This window comes from Ornithorhynchus anatinus, chromosome 19 (genome assembly GCF_004115215.2).
Source record: "Ornithorhynchus anatinus isolate Pmale09 chromosome 19, mOrnAna1.pri.v4, whole genome shotgun sequence".
NCBI classification, from domain to species: domain Eukaryota; kingdom Metazoa; phylum Chordata; class Mammalia; order Monotremata; family Ornithorhynchidae; genus Ornithorhynchus; species Ornithorhynchus anatinus.
In genome coordinates this window covers 10,904,109-10,919,711 of record NC_041746.1, presented here as the reverse complement: position 1 = coordinate 10,919,711, position 15,603 = coordinate 10,904,109, and the positions used below count along the sequence as shown (strand labels likewise).

General features: G+C 42.6%; 1 protein-coding gene across 3 annotated transcripts in view; it reads right to left on the bottom strand.

The window, feature by feature from the left end:
* Positions 1-15,603, bottom strand: part of PTPN14 (protein tyrosine phosphatase non-receptor type 14) — a 170,989-nt gene that overhangs the window by 55,810 nt on the left and 99,576 nt on the right. The window lies entirely within an intron of this gene.

Below are 15,603 nucleotides of genomic sequence, written 5' to 3'. Positions count from 1 at the left end.
ACCCCAGCTTTTAGCACAGTGCCTGGCATAGAGTAAGTGCTTAACAAATACCATAAAAAATTAAAAACAAACCAAAAACAAAACAAAACAGTGAGCTGGAGCCTTATAACCCATGAATAAACCTGTAGGCTTCTCTTCTCTCCTGCAGAACTCCCCAAAGGACAAGCTGAACCCATCTTCAATTCTAGTCTGTCCTCCTTTTCTAGGTCCTCAGCAACTCTCACAGTGTCTGCTAAGAATGCTGCTTTCCCATTGGCCCTTAAAATGGAAAAAATGACGACTCCTATTCTTCAGAAAAATAAAATGAGGCATAAGAAAGGTAACTTTTCTAGGGCCCCATAAGTCAGTGGTGGAATCTAAAAGAGTAACTGCCTTGTCGGATTCCCAATCTCCAGACTTGGACCACCTTGACCCGCTCTTGTCAGTGCCCCCCAACAGCCCCCTTTGTCCGTGAGGTCCACTGCAGACCTTAGATCAGGCTCCCTTAGAGGAATCATTCGGAGTGGGTCTGAATCAGAGCAATGTTGATGAGACTCTGCTACGACTTAACAGGGCTGCTGGGTTTCTGTGGGTGGGAGTAAAATGTCAGTGTGTTTTAGGAATGGTCATCATTCTATCCTATACATTTTCCCTCTAGAAACAGTCTCATAAAAACATCACTGTCAGGTCTGATGGTGCTTTGGAGAAGCTTTCTTAGTGCCAGCAGCCAATTAAAACTGGGACAAAGAATGGGGAGGCTGACTTTGTTATTGTGAAATGAGCTTTTCAGCTACAAAGCAATGATCCTTTCTTCCAGCCCTTACTTAAGGAAAGTAAAAACAGTAGTAGTAAAATAGGGTTAAAGAACAATAGCGTATTTTAGAAAAGCACTATTTAATGAAAGTTTACCACACCCCATCATGAATTTGGGAGAGAGAAGCAGGGGGAGGGAGGAAAGCCTGACCCTCTCTTGCCAATGAGAAGAATTATTTGCTGACTTTTATTAAGAGATTTCCTTTGAAAATCTAAGCCTTCAATGACAATTTTTCAACATTTTCTGTAAATGAAAGACCCCGGGGCAGTACATCTGGCTGTGGGAGAAGCCAGTTGAAGAATTTTAGGCTAATTTTGCCCTTACAAATCCAGAATTAAAAACATTCTTCTTGGCCCTCTGAAGCATGGTTGGACACATATGTAGTCACTCAAGAGAAATCAGCTTCCACCTCAACCAAGTTTACTCCATAAACAGAGAGGGCTGGTTTGTGGCATGCACATGGCAGTAGAGATTGAGCTCCTGTAGCAGAAGAAATTTCTCACATTGAGAGTTGTTAAACTCTTCACCTGGTGACTGTGGGAGGTCTTTCAAAACAGTCTAGATCCTTCACAGACTGGGATTGTTCTAGCTTGGTCTTGGTCCCAGTTGGAAGCAGTGCATTAAATGCATTAAGTCATCCCTCAAGATGTCTTCCCCAGCCCTTGAATCAATCAGTGGTATTTACTGATCTGTGTGCAGAGCACTATCCTAAGTGCTTGGGAAAATACAACAGAGTTGGTAGACATGTTCCCTGCCTACAACAAGCTTGCGTGCACGTATGTGTGTGTGTGGGGGGGGGGCACTGTACTAAGCGCTACAGAAGACACAAAGCTAATAGGATTGGCACAGTCCATGTCCCACGTGGGGCTCAATCCCCATTTTAAAGATGAGGCAACTGAGGCATAGAGAAGTTAAGTGACTTGCCCAAGGTCACCCAACAGACAAATGGCTGAGCTGGGATTAGAACCCAGGCCTTCTGACTCCTAGGTCAATGCTCTTTCTACTAGGCCACACTGTTTCTCTATTTTGTTCTCAATACATTACAGTTTCTTTCACTTCCACCAATCCTAACGCTATAGATGCTTCTTTGGCCAATCTTTCACTCAGAGGCCTCATTAACACTAAAAGACTGTTAGCTCACTTCCAGCCCTGCCTTCAACAAACCTTGTTGCCCTAGACCAACCACTTCACCAAATACAATACCTCCACTTCCATCTAAACAGGAGGTCACTGGCCATCCAGTGTCTGAAGGAAGGATGATCAATGAGCCTATGCCCAGGGGTGCTGGATTTTCCCACACAGGAAGGTGTTTTGGTTCTTAGCATGGTTTAGAAAGCAATGAGAAGTCTAGAGGAGCAGCTTGGCCTAGTGGAAAAGGCACAGAAGTGGAAATCTGGAGACCCATGTTCTTATCCTGGCTCCACTACTTGCCTGTTCTGTGACCTTGGGCAAGTCCCTTAAATTCTTTGGGCCTCAGTTTCCTAATCTGTGAAATCAATCAATGGTATTTACTGAGGGCTTACTATGTGCAGAGCACTGTACTAAGTGCTTGGGAGAGTACAATATAAGCAAATTAGCAGACACATTCTCTGCCCATAATGAGCTTACCGTCTAGAGGGAGCTTACAGTCTAGAGGAAAAATGAGAATTAAATCCCTATTCTCTCTTCTCCTAAGACTATGAGCCCCATGTCTGACAGGGAATGTCTAATAGGATTATATCATGACTCTACCCCAGTGCCCACCACATTGTAAAGCTTAACAAAACCTGTAATGACTATAGTTGAATACAAAGAGGCTCTTCCCTTACGCACAGTCCTGGATGCCATCCTTGGCACCGGTCCACTTCTACACACCTAATTATGCCTCCCTAAGTTCCCTGGAACTCATGAGAGTCAATCTCTTTCTCTCTCTCTCTCTCTCTCTCTCTCTCTCTCTCTCTCACACACACACAAGTATTTTTTAAAGCTGATAACAGAAGGCAGTTGTGCTGAGTTTCTTGGGCAGAAACAGATTATAAAGCTTCAGGACTTGGAAATCAAAAGGGCTTGAGATAAGGTAGCCTAGGGAGTGTGGGTGGAGGGTGGCTCAAGTGAATGGCTCCCAGACTGCCTGAGAAGCCAAGCTCAGGGAAGGACGTGGGAATAGAGCTTCCGTGAGGGTCCCAGGAATGAGAACTAGTGAGCAGTGGGAAAGCACCTTAATATCAGCCCCCGGTCCAGGCCACGGATGGGGAGTCCTGGTTGGAAAAGCCGGCCATGGGGAGTTTAGGAGAGTTTAGAAGCAGAAGAGTAAGTATGAGTCCTGGCTGCATGTCAGAACCTAATCAAATCAGAGAGAGACTCAGTCAACAGATGGATTTTCCAGAAGTTTCCACAGACCCCACCCTAGAGTGTCAAAATGGCTGGGGTGGCAGAATGCTAGAGGAAGGGAAATGGCCTCAGAAGTAATGGGGCCTAGAGGACAGAGCACAGGACTGAGAGTCAGAAGACCTAGATTTTAATCCCAGTACCATCACTTGTCTGCTGAGTAAGCTTGGTTAAGTCATTTACTCCTCTGTGCCTCAATTTCCTCATTTGTAAATATGGGGATAGGATACCCATTCTTTCTCTCCCTCAGACTGTGAGCCATGTATGGAACAGAGATTTTGTCTGACCTGACTCTCTTGTAGCTAGTCCAGTGCTTGGCACAGAGTGCTTAACAAATGCCACAATTATTATTATAATTTCCAGGCTCTCTACCAACACAATAAAAAATGGTATTTACTGAGCATTTCCTGGGTACAGAGCACTGTACTAAGTGCTTGGAGGGCACACTACAGCAGGGTTGATAGACACGTTCCCTGCCCACACTGAGCTTACCAACCCCTCTTTTCTTATAGCATTTGTTAAGTATTGAGTATGTGCCAGGCACTTTTCTAAGCACTCGGTAGATACAAAGTAATCAGGTTGGACATGGTCCATATCCTACATGGGACTCACAATCTTCATCCCCACTTTACAAATGAGGTAACTGAGGCACAGAAAAGGTAAGTGACATGTTGAAGGTCACACAGAAGACAAATGGTGGAGCTGGGATTGGAATCCAAGTCCTTCTGACATCCAGGGCCATGCTCTATCCATTAGACCATGTTTTTTCTCTATTGCAATTTCCACCCTACAAGCTTTATGTGCACAGTGCAACTTCGTAAACAATCGGGTGGTGTTCCCTAATTGCCTGCAGTGGCCCAGAAGTGAGCTCAGAAGGTGTGGCCTGGAGGAGCAGAGAGAGGCCCTACAAAGAGAAATAGTTGAGTAGAGCTTGGTATAGAAAACTGAACTATGTGAAAAGCAGAAGAGAAAAATGCTCTGCTCTGGTATGTCCTCATCTCCCCATGGCAACATCAATTCCTTGGCTGAAAAGAAGGTGTAGAGTTGGTCTCTGTAAATTTTCAAGAAACGTGATAATGAATTAAATATATTTCTATAATACTGTGTTCAAATTGTTATCGCATGCTAGTATCCATTAATGATATTCGTCAGCCTCGCCCATTAAATTGTAAGCTCCTAGAAGACAGGGAACATGGGCGTTGCTACAGTTACACTCTCACAACCACTTAGAATGGTACCTAATATTCAATAAGTGTTCAATAAATGTCATTGATTGAAAGCAGGGGGGTCAAAAAACAGTGTTTTTCTTCTAATGATAGGATTGATCTTTGCTAAGCGCTTCCTATGTGCTTAGCTCTGTGCTGAGCACTAGGGTAAATACAAAAACAATTTGATTAAACACAGTCCCTGTCCCACATGGGATGATTAAAGGGAGAAGGAGACCGAGTATGTACTTCCCATTTTGCAGACAAGGAAATTGAAGCACAGAGACGTGAAGTGACTTCCCCCAAGTCAAGTAGCAAGCATGTGGAGGAGCTGGAATTAGAACCCAAATCTCCTGCCTCAGTCCCATGCTCTTTCCACTAGCTGCACTGCTTCTCTGTTTATTTTCTTTTTTTTCTCTTCTCTTTCTTATTTTCCTTTTAGCCACTCCACATCCTTGCTGTGTTAACTTAGCAGATCCCTGCAAAAATACATCTTGGTGTCTGCCCAGATAGGATTTCTCAATTTACTGCCTGAAGGATTGTATTAATCTACCTTCCAGAGGACAGCCAACTGCATTGTTTCACAGGCCAGGCAATCAACACACCTGCACCTCTCCAGGACGCTGAGAGTTCTTGCGCAAAATTGATCCAGGGCATGAGACAAAACATCAACAGCAGGAGTCTGTAACCGAGGGTCTCTTACCAGTACCTTTCCAAGTCAAAGTCTTACCCTTCCGCCTCACCTCCTCCGAACCGCAAGCTAGAACTTGTGCCGGGGCCTGCCGAGGTGACAACTCTCCCCAAATACAATTCGCTTGCTCCACGAGAGCTATGTGCCAGCTTTTCAAAACCTGTCAATCTCTTCCCCATTTAGCAAGAAATAACTACAGCACATCTGACCTCCAACTGAGAGTCCCGTAGGTTTAGTCTTCAATGAGTCAAAGCATTATAATTCCCCTTAAAAAGGGGAACGTGGGTTTAAATAGACATACATATATAAACACACGCACACATGCACACTCCTTAATCGTGGAGTGAAAAGAGGCCGTGATAAGCAAAGTTTTGCAAGAGTGAAGGGACCTGCCACAACCTGAACCTTGTTTTCTGCTCTTGAACTCTTGCATTAATTATAACAAATTACAGGGAGACTGAGTATAGTTTATAAGAGCAATAAATTCCCTAATGATACCCTATAATTTAATCAGGGTTACTCCAAAATTATAATTCTTTACAATACATTACAGGATGGGAGGGAGAGTGAGGAGAAAAAAAATGTCAACAGATCTCTCCTTTCTGCCCCATTCCATGTGACTTTGACACCTCCAATCAATCGATGATATTCACTGGGGGCTTACTATCTGCAGAGTACTGTACTAAGAGAGTGCAATACAAAATAGTGGGTGGGCACAATCCCCACCCTCAGGGAGCTTGCAAAAGTTTGCAACCCTTTGCTACTGTTGTATCTGTTTGCCCGCACACCACCATCTAGATTGTGAGACCCTCCGTGGGAAAGGAATCATGTCTGATATGTTATATTTCTATCTACCCAAGTTATGGCACAGACAAAGGGTTAATAAATACCACACCTAACTAGTGTAAACACATGCAGAATGCAGGTGGCTGGGTAGAAGGAATTCAGTAGTAAACAGTGAATCAATTACTTTGCCGTGCCAGGAATCTATCTGGAAAAGCCACAGCAAAGTGACAGAGAGAGTTTAGGCAAACACAGCTCCACCCCCTAACCAGCCCTGCTGCTTTTCCTGATTGATCCAGTTGGACTACATTGATCACATTCCCCAGATCATACTTTAATTCTCTTTGTTTGTGGAGCCCCAGCCTTCATAGAGGATATTTTCTTCACCTCTGAGTTAAACCAAGTGGGTCGTCTTAGAAACTCAAGATACTGCGGTATTTGGCTAAAAAGTAGAGCTATGTATCTATGACTTGGGCTTTGACCAATCACTGTGCTTATTAAGCGCCTAGTCTGTGCAGAGTAAATGTAGAAAGCACTTGGGATAACACAACAGACTCAGTAGACGTGTGCCCTGCACTCGAGATCAGAGAACTAAGTACTTCATACACTTCAGTCCCCCTTATTGCCCTTCTGTTCCTTCACCTAATCTTTTATGCTATCTACCTCCTGCACTTACAATTATTACTAAGGTGACCCAACATCCTGATTTAAGTGAGACAGTCCTGGAAATCTGGGGGTCTGTCCAGCCTGTTTAGGTTCTTCAAGAAATGCTTTGTGTCCCTAAAAACCTAAGGAAAACTAAATGGTCATCTTACACCTAAACTGGAGGGGAGTCTTAAAGGGAAGGCAGATAAAAGTACACAGTCTTCCTTCCCCTTCCTTACATTCAAATTAGATTAAACACAGTCTCTGTCTCACATGTGGCTCAGTGTGCTGTACTAGGCACTTGGGAAGTACAGAGTAATCAAAGTGACATGTTCCCTACTCACAGGAAGCTTACATTTTAATGGGGGAGATGGAGGGTAAAGAAGTGAAAGGTAGTTGCAGCTGGTCGGCTAGCCTTGGGGCCCGGGCTCGTGGGTCTGGAGCTGGCTCCAGACATCCTCTGGAGACACAGCCCAGAGGGATCAGTTCACCTGGGTCCAGGCTACAGCTAAACCTGAGTGGAAATGGCAAATATGGCAATGGTGGGGGAAGCCGGTGAATTCTTCCTTCATCCCCCTCTGCTCTTCCCTCCTCCCTCCTTTTTATCATTCTCTAGTCTTTCCTCTTATTCCCTCCTTCTTTTTCCCTCTCTCCAGCCCTCTCTGGTCGCACCCAGTCCCACTTTAGGGGACAATCTTTCTGGGGAACATATTTGTAGCCATTTGCGGCTCTCTCATTCAATTCCTTCCTAACTGCCTACGGCATCAATTCATGCTTGACACCCACTGGGCTTAAATGAACACTCATGAATGAATGAATATGCCTAAACACAATTCTTTCATCTTGCCTGTCATCAACCCGAGGTGAATACAGTGGATGAAAAGGCAGCAGAGTCAAGGCCACAATACCTGGTGGCAGTACATTTAGGAATATGCATTCGCTGGCACAGATTCTGGTACACTGATTCCCCTAAATTCAAGTCCTGTTCAAAAGATTAGATGCCACGTAAATCAGGGTAGAGTTCCACATCTATAGCCAAGCCCAGAATTCAGAGCTTCTGAAATAATAATAATAATAATGATAGTTTTTGTTAAGCACTTACTATGTGTTAGACACTGTTCTAAGTGCTGGGGTAGGTACATTCTAATTAGTTTGGACACAGACCCAATCTCTCTTGGAGCTCACAGTCTAAATAGGAGCAAGAAGAGGTATTTAATCTCCATTTTACAGTTGAGGAAACTGAAGCACAGAGAAGTTAAGTGATTTGTCCAAGGTCATTAGGCAAGCATTTGGTAGAGCTGGGATTAGAACTCAGATCCTCTGATGCCCAGGCCTAGGGTCTTTCCACTAGGGCACATTCCTGAAAGAGCTGGACCAAAAAAAAAAAAAAAAAACTTGGGGAGCTGGGGTCTGGCTGGCTTAAGCTCCTTGTGGGCCACAGGGGGCATATTTGAAGCTTCTGTTTTACTCCCCCAAGAATGTAGCACTGTTCTTGGCACTTGGTGGGTCCTCAGTAAATACCATTATGACAACTATTTACAGCAGACAGTGACAGTTGTAGAAACCCACAGGAACTGAGGCTGAACCCAAAAAGTGATTTCCCAGAAAGGAAAAGCCCTACGTGGAAATTCCATGGACTTCAGAGCCACAGGAATTCTTTCTTGTTCAGAGAAATCCTCCATGCACATCACTCACAGGCTGTAGACCTCAACAGAGAACCTGATATCACTTTTCCATTACAAGAGGTGGTTGAGTGGTGGCCAAAGTCTCTCTAACAGGCAAGCTGAACATCCCACAACACTTCTATGTGGAGGAAATAAATACAATTCTGCAGTAAATGTATGCTATCATTCAAGTCACCAAACATAAAGAGCTTGCTCATGTAGTGAGAAACAGGTCACCCTGTTGGGCAGAAAGGGCAAGGGCGGCGAGGTTTATTCTGATCAGCAGCCTAACACATTCCAAATTGAGATTCCTACCCCAGAGTATTGAGAACTCCCAGCTCATTCTACCGATGCCACTGACAGAACTCTTGACTCATCAATTCAAAATACACACCTGCCTCCCCCGAAAGGCATGTGTTCATAACATCACCCACTGCTCCACTTGGGGAAAAGGTGGCTTAAATTACATATGGAAGCAGAATGAGTCAACAGCTCAGAGTTGTGACTTCTGATAGCCTGCCAAATTAGTGGCTAAACGGGTTTGCAGAGGAGGCTAGAAAGTTTGGTGAACTGGCAACAGTAAAACTCTATAAACAGCAGAAAGCCAATTATCTGAACTAACTGGGATGAGGCTGTCAGATAATCAAAAGTTTGGATAACCAAATGTTTAAAAAAAAAAAGGGCTTGGCTCTCCAGGAGACCAGCATGCTCAAAGCCTTCTTTTTTCTTTTTTAAGGTATTTGTTCAGCACTTACTGTGTGCCAGGTACTGTACTGAACACTGGGGTAGATACAAACTAATTGGTTTGGACACTATGTTACATATGGGGCTCACAGTCTTAATCCCCATTTTACAGATGAGGTAACTGAGGCAAATGGAAGTGAGTTGCCCAAGGTTGCACAGCTGACAAGTGTTGGAGAAGGAATTGGAACCAGATCCTGACTCCCAGGCCCATAATAATGTTCTATGCACTGTGCCAAACTGCTTCTTCAATTATCCCAACTACCCTCAGTTTGAATATTGAGTCAGAAGGATATGCGGAAAATGGACAAAAAACCCACAAAACCATGGTGGAGGGGAGCTACGGGGGAAAATGAATCAATAGTGTTTTCGTGAACATTTACTCCATGCAGAGCACTGAATTAAGGCTTGAGACACAAATCTTTTCTTCAGAATAGTTCACTCAGTTCTTCAATAAAGTGGGGTTGCATTGTGAAGACGTTTGTGTTAAGGATCACTTGCACTGAAGGTTTTGGCCTGGGGTGTGCGTGCGTGCACACACACGCGCACACACACACACACACACACACACCCCACCCCAAATACACTAACACACCCTGTCTCTTGAGATATGTGTTGCACTGTATGCGGAAGAAACCACTGTTGTAATATAGGGTCTCTCCCCTTCCCCGGCTTCCCCTACCATCATGTGGTTCCAGTCTTATTAGAAGCACTGGAACTGACACCATTTTGATGGCAAAAGAATACTGTTCAAAAGTCTAAAAGGCCTCCAATTCCCCACAGGTACTACTTTGGTCGCCTTATTCAAAGTCAAAGGAATCACATGCTAGATTGGCATATTCAATCAATCCTGTTGGGCTGGTGAATAGAGCCCAAAAGAAAAGGGGGAAGACAAAAACGGCAGAGGGTAGAAAAAGCCTTTGAGCATAGTGATGCATAAATTAACTGACCATGGGGCACACAGGATTTACTGCATGAAATACGTAATTATTCTTTTTTCAAAAGAAGATCTTCAGAAACAGCTGAAGACTTTAAGTGCAACAGCAGCTGCCAAAATAAAATACTGAACCAGCAAACAACTCATTGCCCAAGAATCCTGAATCTTCCTACACTGAAAATGGGGCCAAATTCTTTTAAGATATTTTCAAATGCACAGCAGCCTCCACACAGACTCTCCTTTCAAACCCCTTTAGAAACCTCTGTGTTCAAGGGACATCACCCCAATATTTTAGGATATTTTTGTCCTTAGGTTTACACACTGGCAGTCAAGGGAGAGAGAAAAACGCCTGCTCGAAAACCCGACATGAACTACAGCAGCAGCCTTGGGATAAGGAGTTTGATCATGTCTTCTCTGAAATATTATTTTCCTTTGCCCATTAAGCCTCTTCATAGCATATTTCACCAGTTAAACCACTTTCTGATTAGAAGAGACTATCTCAGGTGAAAGTGATGATGATGTGGTGAATCACTACCAGAAAAATAAGGCCACGCTACCAAAGAGTCCACCCCCACCTCCCCCAAAATGGTGGAGAGGACTTTTCCCCAGTCAATCGAGAGTACTTATTGAATGCTCATTTAGTGCAGAGCCCTGAACTAAGCACTTGGGAGAATACAGTAGAGTTGATAGGCATGACTGTGGCTCTCCGGGTAAGAGAAGGGGTGGGGAGACAACCATTACAATAAATTAAGGGTAGAACAAACCAATAGAGTATAAGGACTTTTATATCAGTGATGTGGAAGTGCTGAAGTGACAGAAAGGGGTGAAATGGGGTGGAAAGATGAGAGGTTTCCTTATGGGTTGATGAAACAGGGAGAGGAAACCCAGAGTAAGGAGACAGCCCCTGAAGCCAACAAGTAGACATTAAAAAAAAATACTTCTTAATTTTTTATATGGTGGGCATTCGGGATCTGTTGCCATAGGAAATTTTGCACCACCTAAAATTCAGGGGGATCATAGAAATAGATTCACGGATGAGTGTTTCAAAATAAGTTTACTACATGGAAAGTTCTGAATGTTGAAGCTAAAGTTAAGGCTGTTACATGGTGCATTCTTAAGTATTGGGATGGACACCAAGACACTGCTTCTCCAAGCCTTCTGTATCTACCATCCAAGACCAACTACTGGCCTGGATTGGCCTAGTACTGCCATTTCTTTATCTGATATGATAAATGGCATGGCCTAGTGGAAAGCACACAGGCCTGGGAGTCAGATGACCAGGGTTCTAATCCCACTTCTGCCAATTTGCCTGCACTGTGACTTTGAGCAAGTTACTTAACTTCTCTGGGCCTTATTTTCCTCATCTGTAAAATGGGTCTTAAATGTTTGTTCTCCCTTTGATGAGGGATAGGGACTGTCAGAACTGGATATCTTGTATCTACCCCAGTATTTGGTACAGCACATGGTACATAATAAGTGCTTGACAAATACCATCATTATTATAAGACTGGACTTGAGCAGGATCCAAGGGACTGTCCTGAAAACTGCTTGGATGTGGCATTAGAAGTTGTGATCCTGAAAAAGAACTGTCATCTATCACATATCAGAGTGATTCAACATGGAGTTAAGTCCCTGAATAGCCACTGAGACAAGAAATGCATACAACCTAATAAGTAAATAATAATCTAGCTGGTTGGGTACAGAAATGAGGCCAAAACAATTGGTTATAGCTTTGGGCAGATCTTCCCTTTATGATTCAACAAGAACACAAATTTGATTTCCACCATGGGTACTGCTCCAAATGGCTGTCTGGATTTTTAAATATTAATAATGGACCAGAGGGTCAGAATGGGGAACTATCTGGAACTATTATAAAAGAATGAAAACCTAATATATAGTAATTATTCACTACAAAATTTCAATATAGGACAATTTACAACTAAGAGCAGAGAGATATGTATATTTCACAAAATAATCGTAGTAGAGAGATGGCATTTCTTGAGTGTCCACTGAGAGGAATGGAGTGCCCTTGAGCATTTGGGAAAGCATAAAAGAAGCATGAAGCATGTTCCCTGCCCTCAAAAAGCCTGCAGTGTTGCACTCTTTTTGTATGCAAGAATACAACATAGATCATCTTACATAGTGCATCTAACCTGAGTTTTCTTATTTGAATAGGCCTTCCCAGTGAGGGTATAACTCTACCTCAGATTTCCCAGAACACTATTTTGCAAACTACCACCACTATGTAATTTACAGTCAAGTTACCTTTGCCCAACATGTCCCAACTTCTCCTTAACCTCATTTATGGATATTCAGCCTGGTATGACCAATCACTTCCAAAATCAGATGCCATACTTGATCCATTTAGTTCATTCATTTCTCTTGGACTGCTCTTTTGGCTTATTTTTAAATACTCCACACCCACCATCCCTTGCTTCTCTCTATTCAACCAAAGACACTGTAATAATAATAGTAATTCCCCATAGACTGCAAGCTCCTTGTGGGCAGGGAGCTGTCTACCGACTTTGTTATATTCTCCCAAGTGCTTAGTACAGTGCTCTGCACATAGTAAGTGCTCACTAAATACAATTGATTGGTTGATTTACAACAAACCCTGGAGAAATCTGGTACCTATTCTGCAAGTCTCAACATCCCAACAAATGGCAAGCAACAGTCACAAGCTAGAGAGATGGACTACCCTTCAGAGGCTATGGAACCATTCTCTTTCCTGCCCAGAAAGGATGGTTTTATTACCTGCTTTGGCAGGACCCAAACGCCAGATGAGGAGTTGGGTTTTGTTTCTAAATTAGTGAGTAAGAATGAGCTGGCCTCACTACTGGAATAGAATCAAAACAACAAAGAAGGCAGGAAATAGAAAAATGGTTGCTAATGAAGTAATTTGGTTAGGTGCACTCTCTGCCATTAAGATTTTGTTTATTTTTGGAAAATAGATCCTTAGAAGCTGGCACTATTTTTAGGTGAGCAAGCTAAGTCCTGTACAAATTCCAGACAAGTCTTTAAATCCTGAATAGAGTCTCTTTACATTTACACAGGATTTCTGCATGTTGGTACATTCTGCACAACCTTTTCCAAGTTCTAGATGGATGGGGGCATGTTTTCGGGGGATGAGAGGGAGAAAGGAAAGAGGGACGGTACTTTCATTCACACAGCATAGGTTCTGTTCAGAGATTTGGGGCTATGAAATCAAGACCTTTCATCGCATGTGACTAAAGTAAATCTTGGTTAATAACCAAAGCTGTCTTGCTAATTGGGAGTAGGACATTGTTGGAAATTGCATTAACTCTTTTCATGCCTAGTGGATGAAATTCAGCCTTCTGAAGCAGTAATTTCCAAAATGGCAGTAAGGCAGTATGGTTTCAAAAGCATCTGGCATCAGCAATCCCTGTCACACATGCCAGAGGATGGCACACAAGCCATCTCAGCAGGTATCAACAAATATGCTTTTTCAAGTGCTAACTATACACTGAGCACTGCTCTAAACTCAGATAGGCCACGGGGGGCGTGTACACAGGTTTTGGACAAATGCATTGACACACACACACACACACACACACACACAGAGTAAACCTTGTCCAACTACGAGCTACATATTTTGGATTTCAAGGGGTTTTTTTTCATCTATTTTCAGTTGAGTGGAAGTTGGCAGGTGCCAGAGGGGAAAGTATCACTCCCATAGAAAATTAGCCATACTGCAGTAGTTCCTCACTTTTGGTAAGGAAGATGGGTTGGCTTAATTTTCCTCACTTTTTGAGCTCTGAAGGTGATTTGCCCCACCTGCTCCTCATCTTAGAAGCCCAATACATTGACTGACTGGATGTTCAAGTCTTCTTGTGAGTGCACACAGCACTTAAGTGTTGTATTTATCCAGAGTGCTGGACTGAAAACATTTTGTGAGGGTAAGTTTGAAAAAACCCAAAATAAAACAAACAAAAAAAGCCACACACAAAAACCCAGAATCTAGACAGTTGAATATTGATTGTTTTGGGTAATTTAGAAAGCACACAGTTCACCACCTACCACAAAATAACTACCGGTCACCAAAGATTCCAAAATTTATCTAAGACACTTTAAAGGTTAAATGTTTAAAAACTGTACTCCTCCATAATAGAGAAGTTCAAAGCTTTGGTGCTGACCTCTGAACACACTCTCAATGTAGAAATTGGATTGTAAGTTTCCTAATTACCATATCAAAATAATAGGAAAAATATCTGCTTTGAAGTTGTGTTTTAATATATCCCTGAGCCTTTCTGAAAATGTTCAATGAAGCAGGTGTAAGAAAATAGCATTTATTTTACTTTAGCTTACCAGCTGTCTGTGGATAAATCATTTCCGATTTGTATGGTTTTCCATACAAAATACATAGGTGATTTTTTAAAAAAACTGTTTCGATGGATATATTTGCATAGCCTCAGGTTACTGCTTTCAACACTCTTAACAAGAAGCAAGGATTTCCTTAAGAAGAAAAAAACCACCCTGAAAATAGCAGAAAGGACGACACAGAAAAATCTGTTTGAATAAATAAAAGGAATTTGGGGGTTTGAATTGAATTGAAATTCTTGTTTGAAGGTAAAAATGGATTTGTGCCAGGCAGTGGGAAAGAAAGTGCTTTTAAGCTGAGAGTCTCTAAACATTCAAAGGGTCTGGACTTTCATTAAAATTCAGTGATCTTGTAATTCCCATTTTCCATAGATTGTATATATTTGACCCATAGCTGATAGAGAAAGAGTCTGGCATTTGATGACAGGAGACACTGCCCCTAAACTGTTGTGTGACCTTGGCCAAGTCCTTAACCCTCTCAGTGCCCCAGTTTTCTCATCTGTAAAATAATGGCACCTGCTCTCCCTACCTCTTAGATTACTAGTCTTGTGTAGGGCAAAGAGTGTGTCCAATTCGATATTCCTTTAACAACCCCAGCACTTAGCAGAGTACATGCCACAATAACAAAAATAATGTACATGGATTGTGGTTTCCTGTCTAGCAAAGTTGTCAATTAGCAACACGCAGTGGCTAGAAGAGTCCTAATAGAGATCCACCACAAGAAGAATGTGACCATGTTTTGTAGCCAGGACCACAACTCTTCGGCTACACTCTTCTGAATGTCATAAAAAAAGGGCTTCTACTTAGAGAAGATGTCAAATATCTCATAATTTCCAACATTATCTTTCTCCACCCAGACAGGAAAAACACGGCAGGGATGCTTACAAACTCTAAGAAATGATAATTCATAGATTATCCTGGAGGACAGCTCAAATGATCCAAACCTGGACCACCAATACAACCAGTACATTGAAAAATGGCATCCAAACAGCTAAGAAAGTGAAATAATCTAGATGGAAGAGAATACAGATTCCTGACTGGTCCTTGGGAACAATATTACAGGAGTCCTTCTGGAACAATGAAGTCTAGCTATAAGGACCTTTGGATACTTTTCCAAGCTGTTTTCCATCTGACAGGCATCACAATCGTGGCCACTACAAGCAAACACCCCTAAGGATGGAAAATCCAAGTATATTATAGGCACTGTTCCTCCTCTATCTCAAGGAACTGCAGAATGTTAGTGAGGCATGATTTCCCCTTTCAGAAACCATGCATTCTGTTTTACAAAAACTTGGCCTGCTTGGGGTGAGGAGAGGTGCTCAAGGATCATAAATGTGATTATGGATTTTACCAAATGGCCCAACATGCCAATGAGAGTCATTCTATAAATCCCAGGATCATCTCTGGAATCTTCCTTTGAAAGGAAAATTACACTGAAG